The sequence below is a fragment of the Channa argus genome, chromosome 24 (assembly GCF_033026475.1).
Source record: "Channa argus isolate prfri chromosome 24, Channa argus male v1.0, whole genome shotgun sequence".
In the NCBI taxonomy this organism is placed as follows: domain Eukaryota; kingdom Metazoa; phylum Chordata; class Actinopteri; order Anabantiformes; family Channidae; genus Channa; species Channa argus.
The window spans coordinates 4447645-4460106 of NC_090220.1; the positions used below are offsets into that span (position 1 = coordinate 4447645).

The 12462-nt window shown below is 40.0% G+C and overlaps 1 protein-coding gene across 2 annotated transcripts in view; it reads right to left on the reverse strand.

Annotated features, from left to right (window-relative positions):
* flrt1a (fibronectin leucine rich transmembrane protein 1a) overlaps positions 1 to 8199 on the reverse strand; it is a 42202-nt gene extending 34003 nt beyond the window's left edge. The window contains exon 1 of one of the 2 annotated variants that reach the window (XM_067494758.1): positions 7500 to 8199. The gene's annotated coding sequence lies outside the window, so the exon portion shown is untranslated. Of the gene's footprint in view, positions 1 to 7495 lie in introns of both variants that reach the window. The other variant, XM_067494759.1, reaches the window with a different exon arrangement.
* Between the last annotated feature and the right edge of the window lie 4263 nt (positions 8200 to 12462).

Below are 12462 nucleotides of genomic sequence, written 5' to 3' on the forward strand. Positions count from 1 at the left end.
TCAGATTATCAGTATTTTCATGTACAGCAGAATTTTCCTCCGTATTGAAATCAGTTGCGAGCTACATATTGTATTGTACAGTCTCAAGAATGCATAAAACAGAGCAAATAAAGTTCATGTGTCATGAGTTTTCTAATGGAAAGGAAAGCAAGGTTACATTTTTATTACTGTCTTAAATTTTATCAGCACAATATCTCCTGCAACTGTGTACCCAGAGCGTGCTACCAAAATGAAGGACAAATGAAAATTGAGAGAGGATGCAGTTTGCTTTTGCAGTCAATGTGGCAGTGTAATGTATAATGGAGGAAATAATATTGTCTGTGCTAGAGCAACACAGGCTCTTTTGAGACAAACAAATTGTGATTTTATTCCATCGCAGTACAATCTCAAAAGCAGCTTCAAGCTATCGATGTCTGTTCCCACAACTAGTGTTATTCGACATTCAATTCAGGGGCTCTACTACTCTTAAAAGTAAAGCCAGACACTGGACATTGTCTATGCAATGATGACCCCACATCATCATGGAGCTTTTATCTGCACAGAGCTTTCATCTTTAGATGAACTGGTCATTGTGCATGCACAGTCGAAGAAGAGCAATTCTGTTGCTCACAGCATTTCTGTTTTGAAAAGAGGTTTTGTGACTGTCAAAATGGCAGAATTACAAAGTAGCCAAAAAGACTAAATGAATGCAGAAAGCTATGTTTCTTTAGCCTCCAACCACAGTAAATGGTTATATCAGCATCACAGCTGATGTAATCAGAGAAAGATATGCACTGCACACACAGCAAGACTGAAGCATAGCAGGGGAGGAAGAGCAGTTCCTGTCTGGTCTCTTTAGTGATATGACGAAATTGTCGATTTCTCATCTTTGCACCTGCACTGGCTTAGATTCAATTTAAGAATGTGAGCTTAAACCTCATTTATATTCCTGCATTTTTACAAAAGCCCATGATCTCATAGGCTTACCCTCTCTCCTAAAAATGACTTTCCTTTGGAGCTAAACTGCAAAGGCAATTAGGTTTTTGTAAGAAACAAAATCAGCGGCTGGATTGTGTTCTGATTCATAATGTCTTTTATGAATGAAGCACTACATGTAAAGAGGGCTTTGGGTTCGATCTTATTGAAAACACTTCTTCTTAGCAGTTTGCTTCAATGTTTTCCCCTTATATAATTTGCTTGCCTTGTACCTCACTTGTCTCCAAAATTACTAAATGTAAATATAAATGCTACTGTGGTGGAGTTTAGGCAAGAAATTCACTTTGGTTGAGGTTAGAACAAAGATCATGGTTTAGTTTAAAATTAAATCAACACATCAGCCCTGAAGTGAAGTGAAGTGAAGTTCAAACCAGATCTTTGTTTTACCTTAATTGCCCAAACATGAACATGCTTTAGTTAAGCAAACTGGGTGTTTTAGAGCAACATTGGACATTTCAACAAAATAATGAGATAGATATATAGATATGTTTAGCAACAACATCTTTTTATTAATTAATTAATTCATGTTAACGGAAAATGTAATGCAGTTGTAATTCCATTCATTCATTTGCGTTTTCAGTTTAGTTGTATAGAATTGTTGTTTTCTGGAAACAGGGTTGGAGGGACTGAGTTTGTGTATTGTGTATGTCTACGTGTTATAGGCCTGGACTGACTGTTAGAGTGACAGCAGGTCCAACAGTGGTGGTTAATGATGTATGGCAGACCCACAGACCTGTCAGATGAGCTCAAGTACCCCCTCACCTCCCATCATGTCCCATGTGTTCATTTTGATAGATTTGAAACACAAGGTCATTTACAGCACATTTCAACAGGTTTTTCATTATTCTTTACTGTTCAATATAGTACATCTTCCTTTCTTTTTGGCTGTTCCCTTTCAGGGGTCTCCACAGCGAATCATGTGCCTCCATCTAACCCTGTCCTCTGCATCCTCTTCTCTCACACCAACTAACTTCAAGTCCTCTCTCATTACATCTATAAATCTCCTCTTTGGTCGTCCTCTAGACCTCCTGCCTGGCAGCTCCAATCTCAGCGTCCTTCTACCGATATTTTCAGAATCTCTTCTCTGAACATGTCCAAACCACCTCAATCTGGCCTCTCTGACTTTACCTCTGAAACATCCAACATGAGCCGTCCCTCTGATGTCCTCACTCCTGATCATGTCCATCCTCGTCACTCCCAAAGAGAACTTCAACATCTTAGGCTCAGCTACCTCCAGCTCTGCCTCCTGTCTTTTCTTCAGTGCCACTGTCTCTAAGCCGAACAACATCTCTGTTCTTCCCATCGCCTTGAACACCTTTACTTTCATTCTTACTGATACTCTTTTATCATACAACACCCCGACACTTTTATTATAGTACAGTATTTTTATATATATATATATATATATATATATATATATATATATATATATATATATATATATATATATATATATATATATATATATATATATATATACATACATACATACATACATACATACATACATACATACACACATATATATACATACATATACATATATATATATATATATATACACACATTTTTTTTTAGGATATTTTTAATGTATTCAGTACTTTTAGCTTACTAAATGTATATTGTGCTGGATGTGGAGATGTGATTGTTTTAGTAATATTTTGCATACTCTGTTTACCTGGCGAATACTGCAGCTTACTGTTGATTGGCTGCAAAGAATTGTAAAAATGTAATTCTACATTAAATTAATCAATGGCTTTCGACTTGTCCCTTCAGGGGTCACCACAGTGGAACGTGTTCGGCACGTTGATTTGGGATGAGCCCTTCCTGCCGCAACCCTCCTATTTTATCTGGGCTCGGGGACAGCCTTGGTGGCTGGGTCAAAAGAGAAATAATGTGGTTATATTATTCAGTGAATGAAAAAGAGGGCCTATAAAAAAGCTCCTGTCCTGCTCCCCAGCTGAATCGTCCGACTTCCAATACTTTAACCAGTTAAAGCAGAACAAATTGATCAGCCAACAATCTGAGACATCAAAGAGTATAAAACCTATGACACTCACTCTGGAGTGTTGTCCACTTACAGATGTATGACGCAAAGGTCTTCCTTGTCTCACTGGGTCAATTTGGAGCTGTATTATGCTTTTAATACTATGACAAGTTCAGTGTTTCGCTGTCCACATTGACATCTTAATGAAACTAATTCCTGTTTATCAACATCCATTTTGCCTTGATTCAGTCAGTTCAAATAAAGATGTACTGTTACTTTTTCTCAGTCGGGTGTGTAAGATAAGAGAATACTTGAATCGGTTCATAATCAAAGATCCAGTCTCCCTGTTTTCATGTCAAAAAAGACACACTGTGACTTAAAGGAGCATCAGCACTGATGAACACAATGTATTGTGTTACATTGTAGGTGTAAGGTTTTATGGTTATTATGGTCTATTTCTCATGCTCTGCTTGACTTCATTATATTTTGAATCTTGGAAATGAAATAAAATGCCATGTTTAAATGTTCATTTCATGCATAGCAGCATGAAGGCAACCTTAAAAGACTTTTCTTAGGCGGCTGTTAAATTACACCCTGGGTTGCAAAAATAGAGACATGAGAGGGCTTTAACCACTGTGTACGATTGTGTTTAAGTTGCTATTGGACTAAAATCCTTAATTTTTCAAAAACTGCTAATATTTACCTCACACAAAACAGAATGTGGATACTGTGAATATTTTGTTCTAATTTGTAATCAACTTCACGGCAACCAACGGCAATTAGTGAACAATTTGAAATGTTTTCGTGTCCATTTGTATTTTATTTGCCTTGGAAGGCTTTGGGTTTGGAGTGTATGTGCTGATATCGCCATTCCCGCTCTGCCAAATAAATAGCGCTCATAAAACTCAAGCGTCTGCTGCACAGGATGGCAGGAAGTTTACAATAAATGTCTGGATAAATCCACGAAAGGCAGTGTTGCCAACTTTTTCGCCAATGAAATACACTAATGACTGCTCAAAAAGTCACACAAAGGAGATGATGGAATACCATAATTTATATGTAAATCAGGTTAATATGTATTTATTATCAGGATGTGAGACTTGTGAGAATACAACATGGACAAAAAAGGGACGGGTGCTGTGAGTGGAGATTGAGCTAACACCAGTCTATGCAGAGGCAGTAGCTCATTTAACTGGAGGTAGAGAGACACACATCCTGTCACAAGCTGCCCCTCTCTTGTCTCCCAGCCAGCTGACTAACACTGATCCAGTGAAGCTCAGTTTTGTCAGCAGTAGTTCAACGTGCTGTTTACCCTGCAAATGTACAACTAATTAATTTGTGGTCATGGCCAAAGATAGAGGCTGTCCAGCTCAGCGCAGGCCTGTGGCAAGGGTATAAACACTGAAGGCCACACTGGTTCCAGAAAGCCCTCCCTTTCCTCCTTTGCTTCCCTTCCTCCCCTCTGACGTTTTCACTAGAAAAGAGAGTGACTGTGTTTGTCTTCCTGCTGCTGCAAGTGGCAAGTGGCTCAAGAATGGCTTTCATTAAAACAGCAAAAACAATGGCTGCAAAATTCATATTAACCATGGCAGATTCCTAGAAACTAGTGCATGCCGACAACAATTTAGCACCTCTTAAACCTATTATTTAAATACATGCTGATAAAAATGTCCATTCTGTTACTGAGCAGTACTAATTAGTGCTCACATCTTTCCTTAATCCAGCATTGTTTTACCACCACTGCAGGATTCTTGGAATGACTTACCTGGCAATTAGCAATATGAGTCAATGGTGAGTATACTGAAAGTACTTTCTGCCAAAGTCAATCGGAACTTATTTTTATGAACTGCTTAAATCCTTTTTCCCCAGTCCACCTCCATCTTGTTCTGACAGGTTTCCACCTACTGTCCAACACAGACACTGCAAACCATCAATTTTTCATCAATTTTTCAGCTCTAACAGCAACAATGGGTAGCAGGAAGGCTGTCATTCCTATAATGACTGTGCTGTCATGAATATAATGGCTATGCTGTTATGTTTTATAGACAGGAAGTTCACATATTCCCAGAGTGAGCAAAAAGTACTATACTGTAGCTGAGGGCAGTTAGCTTGGCTGCATCATTTCTATCTGGTTTTGAAAGGCTGTTTCGTAGCAGCTCTGAGCCCTCTGTGTTGGTAAAAAGAAAGTAAAATTGAATGCGGTCAGTGTCTCTGGGAACGTGAGGATGTGTTCCCATGTTATCTGTCTGTAAGATCTTTGATACACCCTTATCTTTCCTGTTTTTGATTATTTCTCCAAAAAAAAAAAAACCACACATTGAGCCTATAGAAAGTGTCAAAGATCAGGACAGAATTGACATCAGTAAAATGTCAATGACATCAATAGATTAAAAGCCATTGCGTATTTTCACCTTGTGTTCACAGCCAACTGAACTAATAATTGACCGACTTATCACTGACAGCAACAGGCCGAGCCTCAGATCTGCTACAGGTTGCCAAGTAGGCCCACTTACAAGGAGCTGGTCATTATTGAAAGTAAGCCCCAAGGCGAAATGTAATAATGAATGACTCCCGTGCATTACCCTGCCTATTATATAGCTGCTTACCATAGACATAAATCATCCGACAACATAATACTGATTTTAAATGTTTTTCTTTAATGCAATAAAGTAATTAACATGGCAGCTCAGTACTGAAGCCATAGTAACATTTGCAACTCGCATCCATGGCTACACTGTGGAAAAAGTGGAACGGCAGCAACATAAACAGTTCTAACAGTATTGTGGTGTCCGAATAAATTATTACACCACACCCCAGCATCAAATTGGCAAACACAGTATGAACAAATAACACTGAACACACCAAAGAGAGACCCTTTAAGTGCATAGACCTTGTACAATAATGTGCCTCCCTCCTCTATCTCCAGACAAATGTATAGAAAACCACACCATTCAAACCCATGATAATGACCAAGACATCTAACCGCGCGTGGAAGAGGCTGCATTGTGCCTGAGCTGGTCCTCCAATTGCACATCTCAATTGCTTGCTTATCTATTGTTGTATGATGAGGCCATGCAAACCAAATCAATCAACACAATGCAGAATCAGCATCACAGCTAGGGCGCAACTCGATGCATTTTCTGGTTTATTTATTTATTTTTTTAAGTTGGGGGGTAAGTCATAAGATGTAATCAGTGAGGCCATTCACTATGACTACCGTCATTACTGCCAGACACAGGCCTCGGTGCCAGAGAGACAGAGGGTAGTCCATCCAAGAATATCTCTTCCAACTTCCACAAGATGAATTCCTTCGGAGATACCATCTGTTTGTCTATCGCCTGTGTGCCATTGGCCCAGGTTAGTTCAAGTTATTGCAGCCGGCATATCTTAAGCCTCGGCAGTCCCCTATTAATATGAACTCTGCTCACCATTTTGTTTCACCTATGTGTGGTGCCTCTGTGAGGGCTTTTGACAGGGGTTAGTCACACCAAACCTGCCTTTATTGTGATATTCAGCACACGATTATTCAATAAGCTGCAGTATGATTAGGAATGAACATTCCGTCCTAAACTCACTGCATCCTTCAGCCCCAATGTGGTGTTTGGGCTTCCCACAAACAGGACGGGTAGATAGAAAAGGCTTGATAATTTGAAGAAATTGTGACATCACTTTCCATTGGCTGTGTTATTTACCTTTTTTGCTTTTGGATCAGCCATGGATAAACATTATAAACAGCTCCTCTGTCAATGTGATTTGTGATCAACTGAAACACAATATTTCTTTTTTACATTGTAAAATTTGTTGTATGTGCCCATAAGGTCAGTTGCTTAATTTTATTTAATAATTGTTGGGTTTGTTTGTTTTGTTAGTTTTTTTGGGGGGAGACACTGCTGCAAGAGATTAATGGTCCACAAGTTTTTGGCAGATAAGTCAATAGTAACCTGACTGTGGGGGTGTGGTTTTAGAGGATGCAGGTTATCCAGGACTCACCTGACCAACTTTACAATCTTCACTCTCCCCCAAACCAGAACGTTGGGCTTTGTAAGATTTATGTCAGCCTGAATCTTGAAAGCATTGCTTTGAAAACAGATTGTCCCTCATGTATTTGTAGCTCAAATGAAGACATTTAATAAATTGCACATTAGTCCAAATGGAAAAATCTCAATTGTAAAATCACATTTTGCTTCTTTAATGTGCCTTTGCCTTATTTCTTTTATAATGTGTGTTCTCCTTTGTTTGAAATTAAATCAAGACTGGGCCTTCGAACCAGAATCTACTGCTCAGCCTATATATATCTGACTGCCAGCTATTCACTGAAACCCGCATCCTCAATCAAGTGGTTTGGCGCTTGCAAAGAACCGATTGTATTGTTGTACACACACACCTAATTATTTCTTGAACCGTGCCGCAAACAGAAGATTTCAGAAAACACTGGTGGAATTATAACGCAAAAAATCCCGATAAGGTGAAATTTCTGCCACATCTGATGATGAAAAGCATATTGGCAGTCCATGCACATCAATCAAGGCTCACCTACCGGATGGTGCTTTGGATGCCACTCTCTCTCTCTCTCTCTCCGCTCCATTCGATGCAAAGTCCATCCGATCTGGCCGCCCTTTTCTCGCACGGGTCCTCCGATGTCCTCCAGAACCAGGTGTGACCAAAATCTCGCTTTGTTGTATTTCCATATGTTGTCGCCAGCGCAATTATGAATGCTCCAGTTGACCAGTGACTGGATAGCCTGTGTGATCATGTGCCGCCAGCCTCTCTCTCCCTCTCTCTCTCTCTCTCTCTCTGTCTCTCTCTCTCTCTCAGTCTCTCTGTCTCCTCTCTGTTACTGCTCCCTCCGCCCGATTATCTCCCCGCTGCGGCACTGGCTACATGGTAATACGGAGAAATAAAACGTGCCTGACTCGCTGGCGAACTTGTGAGCCCTATTATGATAATTAGACGCCGGACAGGTCCGAGCTTGCTCATCGTGCACCCATGCTAAATGTGCTGCTTCTCCGCTATTTGCACTGAATAAATTGCCCCTCAGATCCCGAAACGTGTTTTAATTTCTGAAAGAGGAAAAAAAAAAAAACAACAATCTTCCCAGTCAACTGGCTGAGGCTGGAGAAGAGGAGCAGAGGCGAGAAAGACTGAGGCGTAAAGGATGGAGAGGATTACAGGAGAAGGTGGAGGTGGCTGGAACACATTTGTGAAAGCGTTTCCTCTGCACGTCCTTTGCATAACAGCCAACTATTCAAAGCAGTATAGTTCCCACATTTCTCTCTCTCTGTGTGTGTCTCCTCTCTCTCTCTCTCTCTCTCTCTCTCTCTCTGTTTGTCCCTCTCTCTCAGTTGTTCCTTTATTTTAGCATTTTGCAAACACATGGCATCTATCTATCTCCTAAAGTGCTATTCTACCTATTGTCTATTGTCTATTTTTTTTATAGAAGTCACCTGTCTTAAACATGTTTGTTTTGTCTAATATCCCCAGTTCATCCAAACCCTTTACTCAGGCTGGTCTCAGTCAGAATGATGTTTTTCCCCCTAATTAGAGCGCCACTCAGCTCAGCGCAACATGTCGGGCAGGTTATGATTCTGTCCAATCATGGCACTGTTAGTGTGAGTCTTGACAGAGAGGGTTTTCAAAACGGTTCTCAAATTGATAGGACATCTGCTACAGTCCCCAGAGCCATGTGGTCCATGGCCTGCTGTGGGAGGAACTCACAGTGAATCCCATCGGTGGGACCACGCACAAACCGGCTGCTTACATTTCAGATGTGCATCAGAAAACAATCCTTGTCAACTTGAGATCTTACCATGAATTATCCTGCATCATAAGGTTTGACATCCCATGAACAAAATGCAGCATTTTTACAGTTTTTGATTATTGTGCTACATGTACAGTCACATTGTGATTTGTGTAGAAAGCAAACTTTTCTATATATAGGAAAAACTATAAGCAACAATCAGTGACTCATGCAATCACAATGCAGAGCATCAGCTTATAACATTAAAGATTCAGCAAGACTTTGAAAAATGAAAATTGCTGCTCATAGCTTTCTATGCCATCATGCACTCCTATACTCACCATGCACTAAATGTAATTTTGTGCACTTCTAATTTATGTCAGTGTTTCTCATGGAAGCTAGTGCCATAACAGAAAGTATTATAGTGCAGCAGGAAAACTGAAGGGACTGGGTGTTCAGTGTGTGTAACCCAACAAGTGTGGCCATCTGCACTGAGGGGTACAGCTTGACAGAAAGGCAAGTAGGCCTGTAACCTAAACTGAAATCACTGGAGTGGTGTTGTTTCTCACCTCTGCATCAGGCCTTGTCTTTTTTATGTGATGTTGGATGGGAATGTGCGGCGTAATAAACAGAACAATGTGTATAATGGAGTCAGGTGTTGCTGTCAGTTATCACGACTTTAGTGCTGATCTGAATGTGTATATGTTATTGTGTCCGCCGCCATCGGAGGAGCTATCTGCTGCAATGTGCCTGCAAGTCAACAATGGGTTCAATCACTGCCGGCAAGTCCAGACATTTCAGTGCATCTGCAGGCCAACTGCAGATTTTTTTATACAACAGCTATATATAATCAAATGATAAGGTGATCTGAGCTTTATGGACTCTGCTCTTTATTTATTTGCCTGCTTGGCTGCATATTGCAACATTGAATAGACTATACTACACCAGTTGTTCTGGAGAATGTCAACAACCTTGTTTGAGTGCATGACTCACTGTCAACAGATGTGTGTGTGAATAGCAGAATGCACATTTCACATGTGTTAATTAAATTTGCCTTGATCACATAATACAATGCTAACTGTGGTCTGCTTTATGTTCAGGCTGATGATGCGGCTGTTCTTAAAGGCTGTTTGTATCTGGTTCTGGTTATAAACACCTGATCATTTTGTGATAAAAGGTCTCTCAGTCCAACCAACGACCCACTGCTAAATGTGTACAAAATCAGTCACTCTGATCAGTCTTACACTCAAAATCAACACCTCACTTTTAGGAGAATATAAACTGTGTATTTATAACTTTTGTTTAGTGTAAGCAATATATTTTACACAGCTTTCCACACTCAAGTTTGGGTTCAGTGTTTTATCCAAGGGCACTTTAACATACAGCCAGGATTAACTAGAAAGTCAAACCACTGACACTGTGGTTTGTTCTAACAACTATTCTACAGTACCAACTGAGCTTTACTCATTTTGACACACAAGTCATTAAATTGTACAGTAGTAATAGCAGTAGTAGCAGTAATAGTGTAAATCTGTGTTGGGGACGCATATAATATAAGATGGAGAAAAAAACATGGGACATCCTGCTGAGCTGCACACGGCCCTTAAAATCACTATTGCTGTCTGACAAGAAAACCAACATGAAGCACTAACAGTGCTTTTTCGACCCCACATAACGATACAGGTTTAAGAGATGGATGGGATGATGTGCCAGTTAGCAACAACTATTGAGTCAGAAATTGTCCTTGATTCCTACACTGGGGAAGGTAAAATCCATCCCTTGCACCAAATATCTGCCTCAAATTTGGTCTTTTTCCTCTGGTGCTAAATGTTTGTGTTGTTTATTAACATGTTTTTATAATGTTTCATAAGCGAAAGTAGCCGACTCTGGCAGGGGGCACCATGAGTAGCCAGTTGGATTTCTGTGCAGTGGTGCCACCCGTGGCCCCCTTCTGGCCATGTCACTGAGGTGCAAAGCTAAAATATGTAAATACTCCAAAAAAAAACAAAATTCCCAAAACTAGATTTAGATAGCAACCTGGAATTCCACAGAAAGCCCTTGCAGTTTATAACTGCTTAGAGTAAGTTTGCAGTACTTTTCTACACAAAGACAAACACTAAGAAGTGATGAACAATGTATTGATTAAGATCCTAATGTTCAAAGTCACCTTTTCCCCTCTAATCTGTAAGAGTGCTCAGCCAGCGTTGAGGACCAAGTGAAAAGAGTGAATCTAATATCAGACTCCCCTTGTGACATTTTGTTCATCTTTTCTGTCTCCCACTGCCACTGCTCTCCATCTATTCTGTATGCCTTTCCTTATCCTCCCTTTCCATGGTGTCTCGGTGGGAGTGGGAGTGTAATTACGCAGTCAGACAGTGTTTACAGACGCAAAAGCGCCTTAATTTATTCCAACAGTTAGCAGTAATTCCCCACTTTAATTTATAGCTCCTCCACCCAGTGGGAAAATGAGAGAAGCAGATAGTGAGAACAAGGGGGAGAAAGAAGGAGCATATGGACGTTATAATGTATAGAATACAGTTGAGTAGAACTGGCACTACAGGGCGTACGCACATATTAAAGTCACCAACAACCATTTTACCACAAATTAGTTTTTTGTTTGTTTTTGTTTTTCCAACCAGTGGTGGGTTTTAGATGTTTCTATAAATAACAATAATCTAAAAATATGTTATTATATTCAATATTTATACTTATCCTGTTTGTTTGTTTTTTTTTTGTAAAAAGCATAAGCGGACGCCAACAGTGATCAGCACATCAGCTCAGGAAGAAAACCTTCCTGAGCTGATGAACCTTCCACAAGACCATTTACTTCTGTGTTTACTCAACTTATATGTCTTTAAAGCTGTGAACACCGGTGAGAAAACTGCCATTGATTACATTCATACTGCCACCTAACAGCAGCTACAATGGTTCTTATTGACTTTTTGGAAACCATGTGAGGCAAGGTACAAAATCTTAATGACCACACCAAACAACGTATGTCAAGATGCCCAAGAAAAACAGCAAGCTGATCTGTAGTGGCATGGAAACACGCCTCTCTATCCTCCATGAAAGTGCAGTATTGACGCAGCCGCTGACCGCAATTTGAAAAAGGAACAGGACACAATGAAAGAGATGGTTTGCAATCCCAAAGACACACTATGTTCAAAAGAGCAAGTTGAGAAACCTTACATAGTCTGCTAAATGCACTGAGGCTGCTTAAAGGTTTTACACAGATAGAGACAGTAAATGCAGTGTCATCCTCTCTGCCATCCTTCTTTGTGCCACCATCATGCAGAAAAAATGATACACCTTAAGGCTTCTTACATTTATTCTCTGAGCTTAAGTTCTTATAAAGAAGACAAATTTCATTTAGTGCAATGCTAGAATAATCTTAAATTCCTGGACAGCCAAAATTACAGCTAAGCAGTAATAAGACCATTAGTAGGAGTACAAGAGTCAAAGCCACAGGGGCCTGACAATGAATATAACAAATCTTTCTGTGTAGCTAAAATGATCATTTCTAATACAGAAACACTAATTAAAGGAACAAGGTTTTGCGTGCAAAAGGAGAAAAAAGATTTATTATGCACAGTGGAGAAAAAGGTGCTTGAGAGGGGAAGTGGACATGAAGAAATTATAGCTTAGATTAAATGATAAAGACTGATGAATGTAAGGTTGACTTCGCCAGTGAGTAACTATAAATGAAGTGCTGGGTGGAGCCATGGTTCTCTCGCCACAGGGATGTGATCTACAGCAAACACAC